The sequence below is a fragment of the Symsagittifera roscoffensis genome, chromosome 1 (genome assembly GCF_963678635.1).
Source record: "Symsagittifera roscoffensis chromosome 1, txSymRosc1.1, whole genome shotgun sequence".
Lineage (NCBI taxonomy): Eukaryota > Metazoa > Xenacoelomorpha > Acoela > Convolutidae > Symsagittifera > Symsagittifera roscoffensis.
Window position 1 is genome coordinate 37,604,318 of NC_087062.1, and position 17,877 is coordinate 37,622,194.

A 17,877-nucleotide genomic window follows, 5' to 3' on the forward strand; every position below is an offset into this window, starting at 1 on the left:
CAAATAGCCTGAATCATAGAGAGGGTGACAAATACAGGGGGATTAGTATTTGGGTTTTGACCATTAAGATAGGGATTTTGGGAAAATTTTTACTAGAGCTCAAGTGGTGGTAAAAAGTACAGTGGTTCAATAGTCCCTACAACGAAGAGGAAGAGATCCGATATCCAGAAACTCAGTGACAAGTCTTGGGACAGTACCGAAAAAGTCTTGGGACATTGCAGTCTGGGGACAGTCTTGGAGCAACACGGTCTTGGGACAGTCTCGAGACAGAGCAGTCTTGGGACAGTCTTGGGACAGTGCAGCCTTGGGACAGTCTTGGACCAGAGCAGTCTTGGTACGAAACAGTCTTGGGACATTGGTCTTGGGACATTGGTCTTGGGACAGTGGCCTTGGGACATTGGTCTTGGGACAGTGGTCTTGGGACATTGGTCTTGGGACATTGGTCTTGGGACAGTGGTCTTGGGACATTGGTCTTGGGACAGTGGTCTTGGGACATTGGTCTTGGGACAGTGGTCTTGGGACATTGGTCTTGGGACAGTGGTCTTGGGACATTGGTCTTGGGACATTGGTCTTGGGACATTGGTCTTGGGACAGTGGTGTTGGGACATTGGTCTTGGGACAGTGGTCTTGGGACATTGGTCTTGGGACAGTGGTGTTGGGACACTAGTCTTGGGACAGTAGTCTTGGGACACTAGTCTTGGGACAGTAGTCTTGGGACAGTAGTCTTGGGACACTAGTCTTGGGACAGTAGTCTTGGGACAGTGGTCTCAGGGCAAGGGTGTTGGGACAGTGGTCTTGGGACACTGACAAGAAGTACTGGGACAACACTGAATAGTCTTGGGACAGTAGAGAGAAAGTCTTGGAACAGCATAAAGAAGGGGGGTACTAAAAGAGTACTAAGTCAGGTTGAAGTAACCAATTGCAAAATCAAATTTTCTATTCAATCCTAACACACAGAAATTTCATAAGCTCAGGAAAAGTTGTTTTTAGCAAATTGTAAATTTCGTTTTATAAAATTTTATCAAAAGAGGTTGTAACATTAGAGTAGAATTTTGTAGATAGTAATACTGTAAATAGTAACAATTGTAAATAATGAGGCGGAGCAGGGTACCGGTAGCTGAAAAAAGATCTACCGAGGCGAAGACAAAGTATAATTCGTCGCTACGTAAAACAACATCAATGGGTCCGAAGGTAACAAAGAAGAACTTTTCAGTTAGTATGGTCAGTACGAGGAGTACCACGGAGAACAGGGCAAAAGAGGGCACGGAAGGGGAACGACTAGAACCCACCATCGAGGTTCAACTAGAGACACCGGATCAAAGTGTGGATGAAGTAGGAAAGAAAACGACAGAGTCAACTCCGATGCCCAATGCGGAAGAACCTAACCCGAAGCCCATAGAGTTCTCACCAATAGACAACGTGGAAGACACAACAGGCAACACGCCAGAAACGGTGAAGGATGAGTCTCAAAAGAGAACGTCTTTCACTGAAAGATTGGCGATGATGGTCGGAATGAGATCGAAAGACGCAGCAGTGGAGGAGACGAAAGTCGAGAAAAGCAAAACATTCGGAACAGTATCCACGAGAACGACAGAGACCGATCAAAACGAGGATCAGAAAAACCCGGGACCAGTGACCGACTACAGGACAAGAATGGACCATGGAACAACTACTCTTGAGCTAAGCTATTTGATGGCGAAGCTAGATCAGATAGACGAGAAGCTGAAGCACAGCGAAGAGGATAGAAATGTGATAAGGAAGGAAATGAGAAACAACAAACATGAGTACCTGGACAACTATTTCCATCTAGCGAGAGCAACGGAGGAAAAGCTTCAGCAGATGTCTGACAAAGTAGAAACCACTGATGGAGAGCGAGACAAGAACATCAGAAAAGACATGCTAGAAATGAAGCAACGATATGACGCAGTGAATAGCCAGTTGGGGAGTTTGGAAACGAGAATGGATACGATGAGTAGGGACCAGGCTGAGAGCTCAAGTGCTATACAGACAAAGTTAGATGCAATCTTGAGGAATTCAACACCACAAGACAGGCCAGCGGCAGAGCGGACACAAGGTAATAGAGTTGACTTCGTGGAACCACAAAGGAACAAACGACAGTCAACACCGTTACCAATAACCCGTGAGGCCGCGAGTACGGCACCGGTGGGGGCCAAGGCTATTATAAAAAATGGAACAGCGAACACAACAAGTGGTCCAGGAGACTCCACGACTCAGATCAACGTGGGACCGGATGCCATGACATGGGCAAGTACCTGGGAAATGATGAACAGGACACTAGAGGCCTTCGCTACAAGGAACACCGACTCGAGTGACAGAGGAAGCAACAAATCCAGGAAAACTTTCAAGAAACCAAAAGAATTCAAAGATGATTCAGATGGATGCATTGACACTTGGGTAGAAGTCATGAGGTTGCACGTAGAGTAAGACAACTTGAACGATGAGAGGCAGGCATGCACAGCAAAACTGAGCAATCTAGAAGGCACGGCATTGAAATGCGTGGTTGCGAAGAAGGAAGAGGAACGCGACACAGCGGACAAAATCTTTGAAATATTGTTAGATAGATTCAGCTCAGGCATGAAGGGTCATCAAGCGATGATGAGATTCGAAAAAAGGAGGCAAAGGGACGATGAATCAATTGATCGGTTCCTAGATGATCTCGAGAGCTTGAGACGAAGGAGTGATCCTGAAGAGTCAACAAACAGAAGGAACTTTAGCATCGCATCGAAGCTCATCGATGGGGTGAAAAGTGACGACTTGAGAACAATGTTAGCAACGTACTATACACTGTCAAACGACAGCGCACCGACTCCAGAAGAGATGAGACGGAAGTAAAGAGAGTACATGCTGGTGAAACCCAAGAAATACTCGTACTCAGACAACAGGAATACGCAAGGGGGAGTCAGCCACAAAGGTCGTCATGGTACAAGCCCAGAGATGACATGGAAAAACGCAGATCATGCGCTTCCTGCGGGTCAGCTGATCATCATGTGGCGGATTGCACGATATACAAACAGGGCATGAAGAGTTTGGGATATGCATCCGATGAGGAAGATATGAGCCAGATGGAAGAACACGAGTTCTATAGTGGCTTGATCATCAAAATAGGTGCAAGATGCTTCTTCTGCAACCAAGAGGGGCACTTCACGATGGACTGTCCGTTGTTTTGGGAAGCGATTAAGAATCAGAGTCATCCAAAACACAAGTTGGCGCTAGCAGCGGTACAGAACCAGAGAAACAGATAAGGTGAATTTGAGAGGAAAAACCTAGAAAAACCAAGTGCGGAGCTACCGACGAAAACAGTGAAAGCTGTAACACAATGTAATAGTGCAATAGAGGCCACGGCAAAGAACGCCCTATAAATAAATTATGAGAAGGCGGCAGCGGAGGCTATCAACAAAGTGAAACAGGACCTGGCAGCGAAAGAAATAGAACAACGGCTGAAGCAAGAAATCGAAAGACAGAAAATGAACGGAGCATTAAGTTGCTCACAAACAATACCAGAAGCTGCTGAGGGGTCGACAAAAAATGGAAACTGCAACACTGTTAGATGGTTAAAGGAAAGCCATTTGGCATAACAAAGATTGGGGCAAGAATAATGTCAATAATCACTGTGGGTGGCCATGAAGTAACGAGAAGCTTGAGCGAACCAAGTGACCAGACAATAATGCACATTGATGTGTACGCAGATTACTTGAGTTGTATAAGCCCACAAACTACTTCTAGAGCATTGAGGGCACTACTCACGAGAGGGGGTAGCAAGTCGGTACGTGTTGATAACAGGTACACAGAAGCTTATGGTCCACATGAGGTGATGCTAAATATAGATGGAATCAACATCTATACGAAAACAATGATAACATGTGATGAAGATCTAATTGGGCAAATCTACGTGGGAAAAGAAGAGTTGAAAGTGAGATCGATTGGACACTGCGCCATGCTTGAGGAAGATGCAATGCACATCGGGACAGAGGCAGATGTGACAGCACATGTGCTTGACATAAGTGGTAAGAAGACTCAGTTACGTGGGTTACTTGATACGGGAGCAGTCTTGAGTGTCATACCAATCGAAACTTGGGAACGAATGGGCTTCAACAAAGATGATTTGATAGATTCAAGAATACGGTTGTCAGCTGCAAACAAAGGGGCCCTGCGGGTGTTGGGCAGAACGCCGATAGTAGCCCTCAATCTGGGGGAACGTAACCTGTGGATGAGCTTTCTTGTGGTAGAAAACCTAGATGAGTCTGACCAATTTATTTTAGGCAGAGACTTCATCAGGAACTTTGATGTAGCGATTGATCTAAGCAACGCAATGTTCAGGATACGGAACCCGGATAGGAGGTACGCAATCAAACCGGTAATTTAATAATGGCAAATGAAACCAAAGCACCGGTATTCTTGAGTAGGAGGGTGAGGCTAAAGGCGAACGAGGCGGCGATCGTAAGCTTACGAATGAAAAATTACAATGAACTAAGTGACAACAAGCAGGTATGCATAGTCCCAAATCCAAATAGTCAAAGTGCTGCTGTTTTAGGAAGATGCTTCTCGATCACGAAGAGCGGTCTCTGCGTGAGTGTCTTGTTGAATACCCTTGACATGCCAATCACGATACAGAGGGGGAGGAAACTGGGATATGCTTTACCTGTAAAAACTCTATATGAAATGACTGAAAACCATAAACAAAATGAAGTTGTTGATTGTCCCAATCATAGGGACAAAATTTGTATCTTGAGACGATTGACGAAAATAAAAGATTCATCAGGTCTTGTGAAGTCACTTAAGTCAGAGACAGACGATGGACTATCGAGCTGTTCGCATTTCCCGGAACGGCCCACACTAGATGAAATACAGAGTGATAAACCGGTCTTACCGGAAATTGAACACTTAAGAGGCAAGTTAACGGACGAACAGCTCGAAGCCATCAAGGACGTACTAGAACGGAACGAGGAGGTTTTTTCAAGACATAAGGCAGACATCGGGTGTTGTAATTTTGTTGAGCATGAAATAGAACTCGAGGAAAACGCAATACCGCACAGGGAGGGGGCGAGGCGCATGACCCCACACAAATCGGATGCGTGTAGAAAGGAGATTGAAACGCTACTAGAGTATGACATGATAGAACCATCCAAATCACCGTGGACGTGTGGAGTAGTGATGGCCAAGAAAGGCGACCAGTTGAGGTTTTGTTGTGACTTTCGATACCTGAACTCCGTCACGGTGAAGGATGCCTATCCCATACCTAGGATTGATGAGAGTCTCTCGAAGTTAGGTGATGCAAAATTTTCTACGACTCTTGATTTAGGCTCGGCCTTTTGGCAGGTACCACTCAGGAAACAGGACAGGGACAAGACAGGGTTTGCCTGCGAGTTGGGTCTGTTTCAATGGAAACTGATGCCGTTTGGACTTTGCAATGCCACTGCCACGTTTCAGCGGCTGATGGCACACGCGCTGATAGGCGTGACGAAAAAGTACGGCAATCTGGTAATGTGCTACGTGGATGACGTGGTAATAGCGACACCCACACTAGAGGACCACATTGAAAGACTTGACGAAGTATTTGCGTGTATGAAGAGGTCGGGGCTGAAGTGCAAACCATCAAAGTGTGAGATACTCAAGGACTCGATAAAATACTTGGGCAGGATGGTGGACAAACACGGCATCAGACCAGATCCAGACGCAGTAGAAGCAGTTCTAACTTGGAAATCGCCGAAAACGGAAAACCAATTGATGAGCTTCCTGGGTTTTGCAAATTACTACAGAGAATTCGTAAAAGGCTATGCAGACAAGGTTTATCTGATGCAACAGTTAATGAGGCACAAGGGCAAGAAGTTCACGTGGAACAACGCAGCGGAAGAGTCATTCCAGAGAATAAAGAAAGAGTTTTGCGAGGCACCAGTACTAGGGATGCCAACAGAGAAAGGTATGTTTGTGCTGGATACGGACGCGTCGGTAGTACCGATATCGGGAATACTCTACCAGGAACAATAGAGGAACGGGAAGACAGTCTTGAGACCAATAGCGTACGGGAGCAAAGTCCTAAGTGACACGGAAATGAAGTACGGAGCACCGAAAGCAGAGATGTTCGCGGTGGTTACCTTTGTCGAGAAATATAGGGCATACCTAGGCAGCGAGCCATTCAAGCTGCGGGTCGACAACAGGGCACTAAGCTGGCTGAAGACGTACTCAATGGACCAAAGTTACATTGGGAGGTGGATAGTTCGCCTGGACGGATACGATATGATAATTGAGCATAGAACACGAGACAAACATCAAAATGCTGACAGCTTGAGCAAGAAGACGGAGTTCTACGAGAGACAAGAACAGAGGGAGGCAGATAGACCTGAGTTCAAAGATGGCTTCTCCTTCATGGACAAGGAAACGTAAGACAATCTTCCTCTCACGAGATGGTTGGACAAATCAGGCAAACCAATAGAAGATCACCCCGAATTACCAAAAGATACTACGAAAGAAACAATCTTGAAAAAGAACCGAGGGATGCCGATAGGAATAATGCTCAAGTCAAAGATTGTGAGGGAGACGCTCAAAGCAAAAGGCCACGATCTTAACCAGGTGGAGAAGGGGGAAGCACAAATAGACGATGACTTAAAGAAGTTACTCGAGAACTAGCAGATGATAAGCGCGTGATTCAAGAAAACTGTAAGGAGAAACCTGAGGTCACAATACTGCGAAAGAGCGGGACAGCTAGTGATGGAAATACCTCGAAGGTGACTAACTTTGATGGGAAGGAAGTGGTGCAGTCACTGGTTGAAAAGATCCCAGCCGACTTACTTGAACAGACTAGAGTTAGGAAAAAGAGAGTGGAGTTCAAGGAAGAAGCTGAATACCTGGGACTAGGTCAAGAGTCCGGGGAGCGGTCCACGTCCACGGAGGAAGAAAACACTGAAGGAGAAAATTTGTCCGGGGAGTGTGAAATGTGGGATGAGGACTCGGAAGCGAGCAGTGACAATCAAGATAGTCTCTGCATGATATTGGCAGAAAAAAAAGATTACACACCGCGACAGGGAATTACAAACAGATCCGTCCTAAGGAACCTTCAATTTGGACGTGCAGGAAGCACGAGGAGGTGAAGAACTTGAAAGGATTGCAGTTTCGAGGCAGCCATTCAGGGAACTATCATGCGACTCAAATGTGAGAACAAATCTGGTGCCAGAAGATGACATGAAGATAGTAAAGAGGATAGTATGCGTGAAGCTGAATGACGATGTCCACAATCCTGGGGAGATGAATGGGCAAATCATGGCGCTGAAGGAACATGTCAAGGCGAGATATAGGCTGTCGGACCTGATAAGAGCCGAGAAGAATGACAAGATGACAAGTAATCTCTCCAAATGGATCCGAATGAGGTCCAAGGAGAAGGGGGAACTCGAAGAAGACAGCTACAAGATCCTGAGCCAGTTCTACAAAGAGAGGAAAGAGTTACTCTATCACACGGCTGACGGGGTGGTAGCATGCAAGAGAAAAGACGAGGAGAAGATATTACACGAGCACAACCTCATCATATTACCACAATTGTATCAGACGGAAGTGTTATTCAGATCGCACGATAAGATGGGGCACCAGGGGATAGACAAGGTGCAACAAAGAATACTTTACAGGTTCGATTGGCCAGGATTGAGGAAAGCCTGTGAGAGGTGGGTGAATGCGTGCCTGGCATGCTTGCAAGTGAAAGACCCAAGGAAGATGAAGTTCCCACTCAAGTCGGTGGAAAGCTCGGAATTTAATGAAGTGGTGCAGATAGACCATCAGAAAATCTGTATGACGGAGTCGGGGTATAACCAGATACTGGTTATAATTGATCACTTCACAAAGCTGGCAGAAGCGGTGCCGTGTCAAACAGCTTCGGCAGAGGAGATTTGTGACCACTTGATAACCCATTGGATATCAAGCTAGGGTTGTCCAATGACTATTCAGTCAGACAACGGCAAGGCCTTTGTGGGGGACTTGACTAAGGAATTAATGAAGAGGTCACACATTGCTCAAGCACACTCAACGACTTACCATCCTCAGACCAACGGGCTGGTAGAAAGACAGAATAGAACGTTGGTAAACATGCTGAGGGTATACTGCTCCAGATACATGACGGACTGGGATAAATATCTGCCGCAAGTCGTAGGGGCATACAACAGTACTCAACACTCAACGACGGGAATCAGTCCATTCATGATGTTGACAGGCAAAGAGAGAGCGATGCCCCTGACGTTCTTTTACCCGGAGTATGAAGGGAGGAGGACGTCGCCTCAAGCTTACGTGAAAGAAGCGATCAGGAGACAGCAGGAAATAAACGAGCTATGCAGGAGGAACACTGCGCAGGCACAAATGAGACAGAGCAAGAAATATGATGAAAAGATATTACAGACGAAGCCATATGAAGTGGGCCAGTATGTGTGGGTTTTCCAGAATGTTATACCGCCGAAAGCGACGAAGAAACTACTCAAGAAATGGAGAGGACCATTCATGATAACTGAAGTACATCAACAAGGACGGTTCTACCGCTTGAGTACTGGGCGAGCAGCACATTATGAGAACCTGAAGCCTCATGTCCCATCCCCAGAGGACTGGTGTATACCAAAGGACATGGAGGGACTAGAGTACCTACTGGTGGAACCAGCATGTGAAGTGAACGAAAAAGGCACCAGAGATAAGAATGATGGCAATGAGAACTTGAGTTTGGATTGCAATGAAAAAATAGACGCGGACTCTGAAGCGGAATCTTTTGTGGAAGAAGATTGGAACGATCCGGAGCAAGGTGAGGTGCCGAAGTGGACTGAACCAGACTTGTCAATACCAGCGGGGACAAGGAGTGGCAATCGCAAACGCACAGGCATGAGGTACAACAGGTATGGGGACGATTTCCTGATCGACAAGATACAGCCCGATGACCTAGGCAAAGAACTAATAAGTGTGGGCGAGCTGGCGGCAGATGGTGAACGGCAGATCATCGATGATAATGAACACTACCCACAGGAAGACTACTCGACACCGGAACAGGAGACGGATTTAGAACAGAGCGAGATAGAGAGGAGGGAGAATACGAACCTGAGGATATTAGAATGGATGCGCGATGTCAAAGACGGAAGCGAGGAAGGACAGAGCATACAGCAAGTTGACATATCAGCGAGGAAGTACATGAAAACGGAGACTCCTCTTTTCGGCTGGACGGCAACAGACAGCCCGCTCGATATTCCGCCAGAGAATTCAGACCCAGCATCATCGACGGGGACGTCGATAAAAATTTTTGTTCGGGGAGTGGGGGTAGGACTTACCCACACCGAAAATTTAATGATAAAGAAACTCAGAGAAGTGAGAGAAACGTGCGGACTGGAACTGGAAGGGGAGGAGGCCGAGCCTACCATAGGAAGGAATTTCAAAACGAAGTTTGAAATACCAAACGAATACTCAGAAAATATCCTGATAACGGATAGTGACTTCATTCTGTCAGACAGGACTAGCGCAATCTGTATCACCGCGGACATGAGTTTCAAATCAAGACTGGAGGCTGACTTCAAGAGAGAGTACCAGAACGTGGAGTTTCTGTTTAGACAGAGACCGGGACTGGGAGGAATGGCCGCGCTTCCACCATCAGTAGCACAAGTCCCGGGGAAATACCTGTGCTTCCTAGTGACGAGGGTCAATGACAGGAACACGATCGATCCCGAACACGTGATGTTGGCACTAACAAGACTACGAGACTTCATGATTGAAAGAGGGATAATGGAGATCTCAATGCCGGTGTATGACCCAAACAGGGGGAAATTGAGCCCAAGGGAATTGTACGCTATCCTACACGTGGTCTTCGCAGAAACTGAGATAATGGTGCATCTTCACAAGAAAAACTACTTGAGCATCGCCTGAGCTCGGGGGTCTCGAGTTGGGCATGAGGGAAAAATCTCGAGTTAGGTGTGGGGGTACAAAACAGGTAAAGAATCTTAGAGGTGATTGGCATGACAATTAATATTTTAAATGATTGATGGTGCAAAAACATAAAATGAATCTGCATGTTTTTAGAAAATTTCCAATTGAACTATTTTAGTAGGACGAAAAGGAAAGGGTTTTAGCTATAGTAGCGATGGGAGTTTCTAGGTTAGGAACACAGCCGGTTAGTCTAAAAATCGGGTGTTATTTTCAGATTGATTTGGTAAAGTCAAATTGACTACCCAACTGTATTCAATTGAAGAAAGGAAGCGCAAATTGAACGACGCTTCAAGAAGTAAACTCAAGTTGCTCAAGTAAACTCAAGAAAACTCAAGTTGCTCAGATAAAAGTCAAGTTGCTCAGGTAAAACTCAAGTTGCTCAGGTGAAACTCAAGTTGCTAAAACTCAAGATCATCTGGAAATTACAGAAATGGCAGATCGATTCTGGAAGTCCATGCCATCGGTTTTGAAAAAACCCACACTTGATGAGTTGTACAGACGTCTGAGGGACCTGGATTACACTCAAGTGGATGAGAGAATGGCAGTGATGCTGAATGCCATCCTCCAGTTGGAGGAACAGGGCGAGTGCCGGGAGTCTGCGACAGAAGCGGTTTTGATGGTGGGCTACACCAGCGATGGAATATCCAATCAAGAGCAAACCAGGTGGCTGTCCTGGAACGTGGATGGAGCAATAAGGGGGTTCGACTTGGCGAGGAATCCTGGCTTGAGTAACAATACTGAGTATGGTGCAGGGGAGTTCCCACTGCCGGTCAGACCATCAGTCAGATCCACGGGCCAGAGCACGAGTAAGATACCATCAATGACACGGGCGCAGCAAACGTGGGAAGCGTATCCAGACGTTAGTATCATGAAGAGAGAGCTTGAGAGGACTCAGCGGGAGAGGAACAAGGCGAACCTCGACCGGGATCAAGCGAAGCTCGAGAGAGATCAGGCGAAACTTGAGAGAGATCAGGCGCGGAGGGAACTGGATATGTTGAGAGCTGAACAGCAACAAGCAGAAAGAGTGCGAGAGAATGCCACGAATTGTGAGCAGCTGAAGTCGGAGCTTGAAAGGATCAGCAACGACAACGCGAGCTCGACATGCAGAAAGGGGCTAGGCCCAAGGAGCGGGTGGTGACCGGCTCAAGACCAGAGTCACGTATGGAGGTGGATGAAGCTCCTAGATCGAAGGGACGATTTAACCTCGATCGCGCGGCTCAAGAACATATGAACGAGGGGTTGGAGGTGTGGATACCAACTGAATCAGCGTCCTCCCTGCGTGGTCTAGAGACACAAGTAAAACGCCTGTTGATGGACGTCGCGCTGCCTGGATATACACCAAGTTCGACCCCGAGAAGTAGTCAGGTGAGTGGTAGCTCGTCACGACTGAAAGAGTTGCACGAGCGGCTACAGCTAAGGAGTCGTGAGAGTCCAGCAAGAGTGGAGCCACCTTCGACGTGGGGAGAGCAACCTGTCAGGAGGGTGGTGATCTCAAGTTACAAGAAGAATACGGAAGGCAGATACCACCGGCATAATCGGATGGACTGGAGCACGGCGCAGAGAGACAGGAGAGATTGCTTCCATGACGCGGCTTGGGTGGAATACCTCACGCAGCCACGTGTGCCTGAGGGGGCGGTCCACCTGATCATAGGGGACAGCTTGTTGCGGGTGCTGACCCGGATTCAGTCCCATTGGCAAACGGGGATCTTGAGTTTCGCTGGAGCTGCGACGCCGCAGATGTTAGCAACACTTGAGATGCTAGGGATGGCAAGAGTATACACGGTGACTCTATAGGTCGGGACGAATGACGTGTCTAGGGGGAAGCAAGGAAGGTGACGAGGCTGCACGACAAGATGAGCTGCATTCTTGAGGAATTGCGGATTCAAATGGATCCGGCCATTCTTACAGTGTGCACCATTCCTTACAACATGAAAGCGGACCAACATGCAATGGAGATGAATACAAAGGTGCGAAACCTGAACGAAATAATCAGGCAGATACACCAAAGGAGCGTCCTCCCCGTTGGGCTGTTGGACGTGGCCGAGCAAAAGGAGCTATCTGCTTTCCCTGACGATGCGTCCTCGGATGGGATTCACTTTGATAGGCCCAGAGGGGTGGAATGGTTAAATGACATCTTCCAAAGGCACATAAGCGCATTGGAGGCAGAGTTGCTAGAGACGGCACGAGTCGCATTCGGACCACCCCCAAATCCACCCTTCTTCAACCCGAGGGCTTTGTCCAGTCGCTTGGGAGCGATGGCCGATTCTAGAGACAGTTTGAGGAACAGCCGGACCAAGTTGCCGGGCGCCGCGCCCATGGAGGCTGAGGAGGCAACGTCATCAACTCCTCAGGGATCAGTAATATCCTCGGTGGTGGTGGCGGAGAAGAAGAAACCGGAGAGGCCAGCGGAGACCAGTAGGTCGAGATATGTGGAGAAGGTGAAGGAGCTGGACTTGGAAGATCTGGAATGCAGGCTAGAGTTAGCGAAAGCTTTGGGTCTTGAGCGGGTGTCGCACAAAGACTTGGGTAGACACCAGTGCGTGGACTGGCTGAAGGCTCACGAGACACATTTCTCGAGAGCGAAAATGATGGAGACAGCGGATCTGACTGGGATTCCCACAAAATCGGTCATGGGACCTATCAACTACAGACCTCTCAAGTCGTTGGGGAGTCCGGAACTCGTGGTGGAGCCTCCCAAGCATCGAACCAGCATTGCCAGGATTAGGGTGGCAACTCCAGCACAGTTGAGGGTGGTGGATAAACTGATGGATCCGATAGAAATGGAACTACCAGACGCCGCGTATGAAAGTACGAGATTAGCCGACGACCCCAGATACGGGAAACCGTGCGGGAATACGCAGCTGGCCAAAACCTTGGCAGTTTATGACAGGGTAGACCCAGCCGCTGCGAGGGTGGTCATCGTGGCGGGATCGGATTTTGAGGGAACGTCTCCCAAGTTATTTTGACCGGAAACTCTGATATATTCACTGCCGGGAGCGGAGCTAAACCAGATGTTAACCGGTGGCAATAAAATCGGATATGCCTTGCGAGCCTGAGCTACTACTGTTTGCAGGGATGAATGATCACTTGCATGCGACAGGGTTTCTTGAGCAGCTCAAGGGTGATGAACCGGCACCGAAGAAGATCTGGGTAGCCATCCAGACATTATTTGCAGCCATGAATGAAGTACAAGAGAACGTTGCCTTACGATTTGGCTCCAAGACAAAAGTAGCGTTCACGACGTCTCCCGGGTACGCGAGCATGCCTCCCGCTTTGCAATTTGTATATGCGATCTTGATCTTGATAGCAGAAGGGAATGGGTGGCGTATTCTGATGGCAGCTCCCAATCGGGAGCTGGAACCAAAGAACTTGAGACTTCGCAGATCAGATCTGGCGGCGGCGTGGGCGGATGTAACCCACGCGTTGAGGGGCTTCTACGAGTTGGCTGACATCCTCATTGTATTGGACGAGGTCCTCTTGCTAGAGATATCCAACTTCGCTAGGCAACTCAAGCTCAGTCCGATTATAGGGTAGGATCATCCAGTGGTGACTCACCTCACGGCAAGTCTGTGGTTTCGAAGTATGGAGTTGACCATCACAAGCTCCACCAGTAAATCTAGATGGCGGAACAACGAAAGGAAGAACGTGGCCGCAGCGGAGAAGCAGCTGGAGTCGATGGTGTATCGACTGACACAAGAGAGAGGCAGGTGGCCCTTCCTGACACCAAGGCTGGAGAACGCCACGGAGAAGACAAGAATAGGTTCCCCACCTCTGGTGAAGCAGATCTGGGATTTTCTTGAGGAAGATCCGAGGAACAGTGCCGAAAGAACAAAGGGACGACTTGAGTGAAATCTGGGGTAAAGAACTAGGCTTGGAGAGCGAAAATACAAGTGAACACGAGAGACAAAACGTGATCGGGAAAACCATGGTAGGTGCTCCAAACTTGGAAGAGATCGACGTGATACACGAGAAGATGATGGAACTTGAGCCTCTCCTAGAAGCCTCGGGAGAACGCAATCTTAGGAGCATCGACCTCACACACGGGGATTGTCCATGCCACTGTCTGGCGCAGACAGTGTGGTACCCAGACCACGCCAATCTCTGCCTGATCTGGGATGTGGAAGAAATCAGGTCGTTGTGACTACCCGAGCATCAACAAAAAGTGACCATCTTGGTGGTGAGCACAATGGTGGCTCTACGATGGATAGAAGAAAATATAGCAAAGTATCGGGAATCGAAGGCGCCAACAGCAGAGTCGATTCACGCGATAAATTACAGCAGGAGACTTGAATTGTTCGAGACCGCATGCAAGGTATTCGCCATACCAATGGAAGTCAGACACATGTCGAGCCGCTTGAGATTTTTTCCTTGGTTTCGCGCGACGTTAACGTCCTGGTTATACGTGGTGACGAAGGATCACATGAGGAAACATCAAAAGGAATATCGACAGTTCCAGGCCGAGATAGGACCAGATGCCTTCAAGAGACCTCTGCTGACCCATCGAAATGCGATCACGACGGGGTGGAAAAGAGTGGGTAGAGTATCCAGAAACAACACTAGAGCGAGGGATCACATGAGGAAACATCAAAAGGAATATCGACAGTTCCAGGCCGAGATAGGACCAGATGCCTTCAAGAGACCTCTGCTGACCCATCGAAATGCGATCACGACGGGGTGGAAAAGAGTGGGTAGAGTATCCAGAAACAACACTAGAGCGAGGGAGTCGATACTAGAAGAGGACCTGGCGAAAAATGTGAGCCTGAGTCTTCACAATTCCTTCTGTTTGAACCGGGAATCGAAGGTGAAGAGCTTACCGAATCAAGTGAAGAGATTGCAAGAGCAAAGGGAGTGGGTGCGATCCTATGAACAGCTGAAGGCTTGGGAGGAGATTGTGATCAGCTCCGATGACGAAGAGGCACTATTGAAACAGATCACAGTGTCAAATATATCTGGATCGGGTACCTCGAGGGCGAAGAACACGAGGTGAGCCGGTGGCTCAAAAGGAAATTCTAGAGTCTTGAGTCTTGAGAGGGAGGGGGCTCGAGGGTGAATTCGGATGAAATCAGGTTCACCAAAAAGAAATTTTAACAAATGAGATATTGTTATTAATATGCTATATCTATTATATAAATCAAAATGCTGCATGACAATTTCCTGATTGAATAGGACAAAAGAAATTTTAAATTACCAGCTTAAAAAGCGAGAATTCATAGGTGCAGGTGTGTGCAGATTTTGATTGCTGTTTAGCGATAGTGTGAAAATTTTATATGGTTGTGAATTTTGGAAGCTAGATAAACATAAGTCTGCTGCAAACTTCTGTAAATGACCACTGGCACTGTATCTTGAGTGACACTCGGGTTTCTGGGGATTCACTGACAGAGACAGCACGCGATAAGGACATCGATCTTGAGTCCGGGGAGTATGTGCCAGTCGGTCATATCTGGAAGTTTGACCTTAAAGGAATGCGAAAATATGTGATTTTGGAGTAAAGTTTTAATTTTCAAAATTTCGAATGGAGCCTGTCATGCTCAGTTTTCTCGCACCAACTGAAAAAGACAAAGTGAAAAATCAGAACGACCGAATTTGCAATTGCGGGAAAATACTTAAGAAAACAGCAGGAAATTGCTATTCGCAATTTCCAGATACAAAATAATACACGAGTAGAGCCGTCTTGTCCTGAAATAGGAAGAGAGATAATCACGAGAAGAGAGAATAACCATTCGAACCGAACCAGAGTGAACCTTCAACGGAAAGGTGGACAGCTTGAGTGTCCCAATGGTTCAGACAAAAACTCCAATTCTAGAGTCAAAACTTATTTCTGTTATCAAAACTGATTAGTATTGAACTTATCTAGTTATCTTATTTAATTCTCGAGTTGCTTATCAATTTAATTACTCCCTGTGCTTGAGTGCATCAACATGTGAGTGCCTAATTTAATTTTCTCGAGTGTGTTTTATGATTGTTATGTTGAGATAAGGCGAGTTTTAGGTTGATCCATCTGAAATGGATCAAAGTTCCACTGTCCAATAAAAAGTAACTTAACGGATTGTTCCGACCCTGTTTTTAACGGCGTTCGTGTATTTTGGGTATTTCGAGTCCTAAGTATGGGGACGTCCTTATTTTCTAGAGTGGGGGGAAATTTTGGTAGTAGCCTTTAAGCTGTAACGGGTTCTAGTCTCATGTCGCAAGCGAACCGAATTGGCTCCGACCGTTCTTGAGGTGGGAAAACACAAGAGATAGTTTCCCTTACTCTTGAGCCAGTGGTTATAGGGCCTATTTTTCTTAAGCCTCATATGTGACCGAAGTAGGCGACTGTTACAGTAGTTCGCGTTTTTTCTTTAACAAGTTTCGTTCCCTTTCTTGGTACTCTTTTTTTTCAGAATTTTGATAGAAAAATTGAATATTTGTTTCCCTTGATGTTTGGTTCGTAATTTTCCAACATGGTTGCACGCGCAAATAATCTAGCTGCCGTAATAACATTTCTAAACTTCAAAATTTGTCTGGGTCTTTTATTAGTTGCGTTAAATTTTCCGAGTCTGCGGAAAGAGGAAATTTCCTCGTTATTTGCACCTAGAAATTTCATTGTATCGCTTATCATTTTTTCATCGTGCTCAAAAATATTCAATTTATCAATTTTGCTGTCAGTACCCATGCTAATTTCCGCCATACCACTAAGTCGCAATTCTTGAGATATATCGGAACTAGATTTAACGACACTAGAATACTTAGCTTCCAGTTGGGGAGGAGAAGGATTGCACGTAGGCCGAGATTTTCAGCTCGCCCACATCAACAGTAGATTTTGGACGAATATCAGCACTTAGGCACCCATTGCACAGAAACTTTACATTTGCGGTCCTCTCCAGAAATTTGAAGATATCATGAGAGTAACCCACACACGAGCTATGCACTTTTCGCAGCCCTCGCACATCAGCCAGTTCTCACCCACTGACTCGGAACACATGGGTCAACACTCTTGACTATTAGAGGTCAATCTTGACCTCGTCGTAGCACCAGACATTTAATATGAAAAAGACTATTTAATAAGTCTTTTTCGAATGTTAAGATGTAACACGTCGCAAGTGAACCGAATTGGCTCCGACCGTATGAGGTAGAAAAACAAGAGATAGTGTCCCTGACTATTGAGCCAATGGTTATAGGGCCTTATTCTCTTAGCCTCATAAGTAGGCGACTGTTACACTTCAGTCTGAAGAGAAGGGGTGGAGGCTGGCATAGATTTCAAGATCTCGAAAAATTGTTCAGCTATTCCTTGCAACAGCTCGCCCAGATGATCCCTCTGCGCATGGATAATTCCAGTGTCAAGGCATCTGTTTAATAGAATTTCAATTTTGGTGACTTGTCGACAAACTTGGACATCTCGAAAGGGTACCATATACATGAGCTGTGATTTCACTTCTCACAACCCCCCAGACGTTTTAGAGCTCTCAATACAACTCTTTTGGTTTTTAGAAAAAGTAATTAATAAAAGGCCCTCCGTTTAGTTACGGTCGTGCACAAGCTGGATAGGGCAGGGCCCATACCAGCATTATATAAATACATCCGAAAACAATATTGCAGGAATTAAGTCAAGTCAGCATTTAATGCATTTTCATTAAAGGTAATTACTTCAACCTTCCCGCCTCTATAAGAGCACTAATTGAATTGTCTATGAATTGAGGCCTTGTCTATGAATTGATTTTTAGAGGCCTTACTTGACCTTCGACGATCAAGCATTTTATATGAAGAAGGTTATCCACTAAGTTGATGATTGTTATGCAATTCAATGAATGTTGTGACCCCAATTTAGATGTAATTCAATTTAAGATAAATTTTTGAAATTTTTTTCCGAGTCGTTAAACCTAAGTCAAGTTTCCTGTGCGTTCAGTTGTTTCATATGAAGCATTTCATATTAAGAAGGTCGTTAAACCT

General features: G+C 46.5%; 1 protein-coding gene across 4 annotated transcripts in view; it reads left to right on the forward strand.

Annotated features, from left to right (window-relative positions):
• Nucleotides 1-17,877, forward strand: part of LOC134843959 (syntaxin-binding protein 1-like) — a 274,291-nt gene that overhangs the window by 16,635 nt on the left and 239,779 nt on the right. The gene's annotated exons all lie outside the window — the stretch shown is intronic.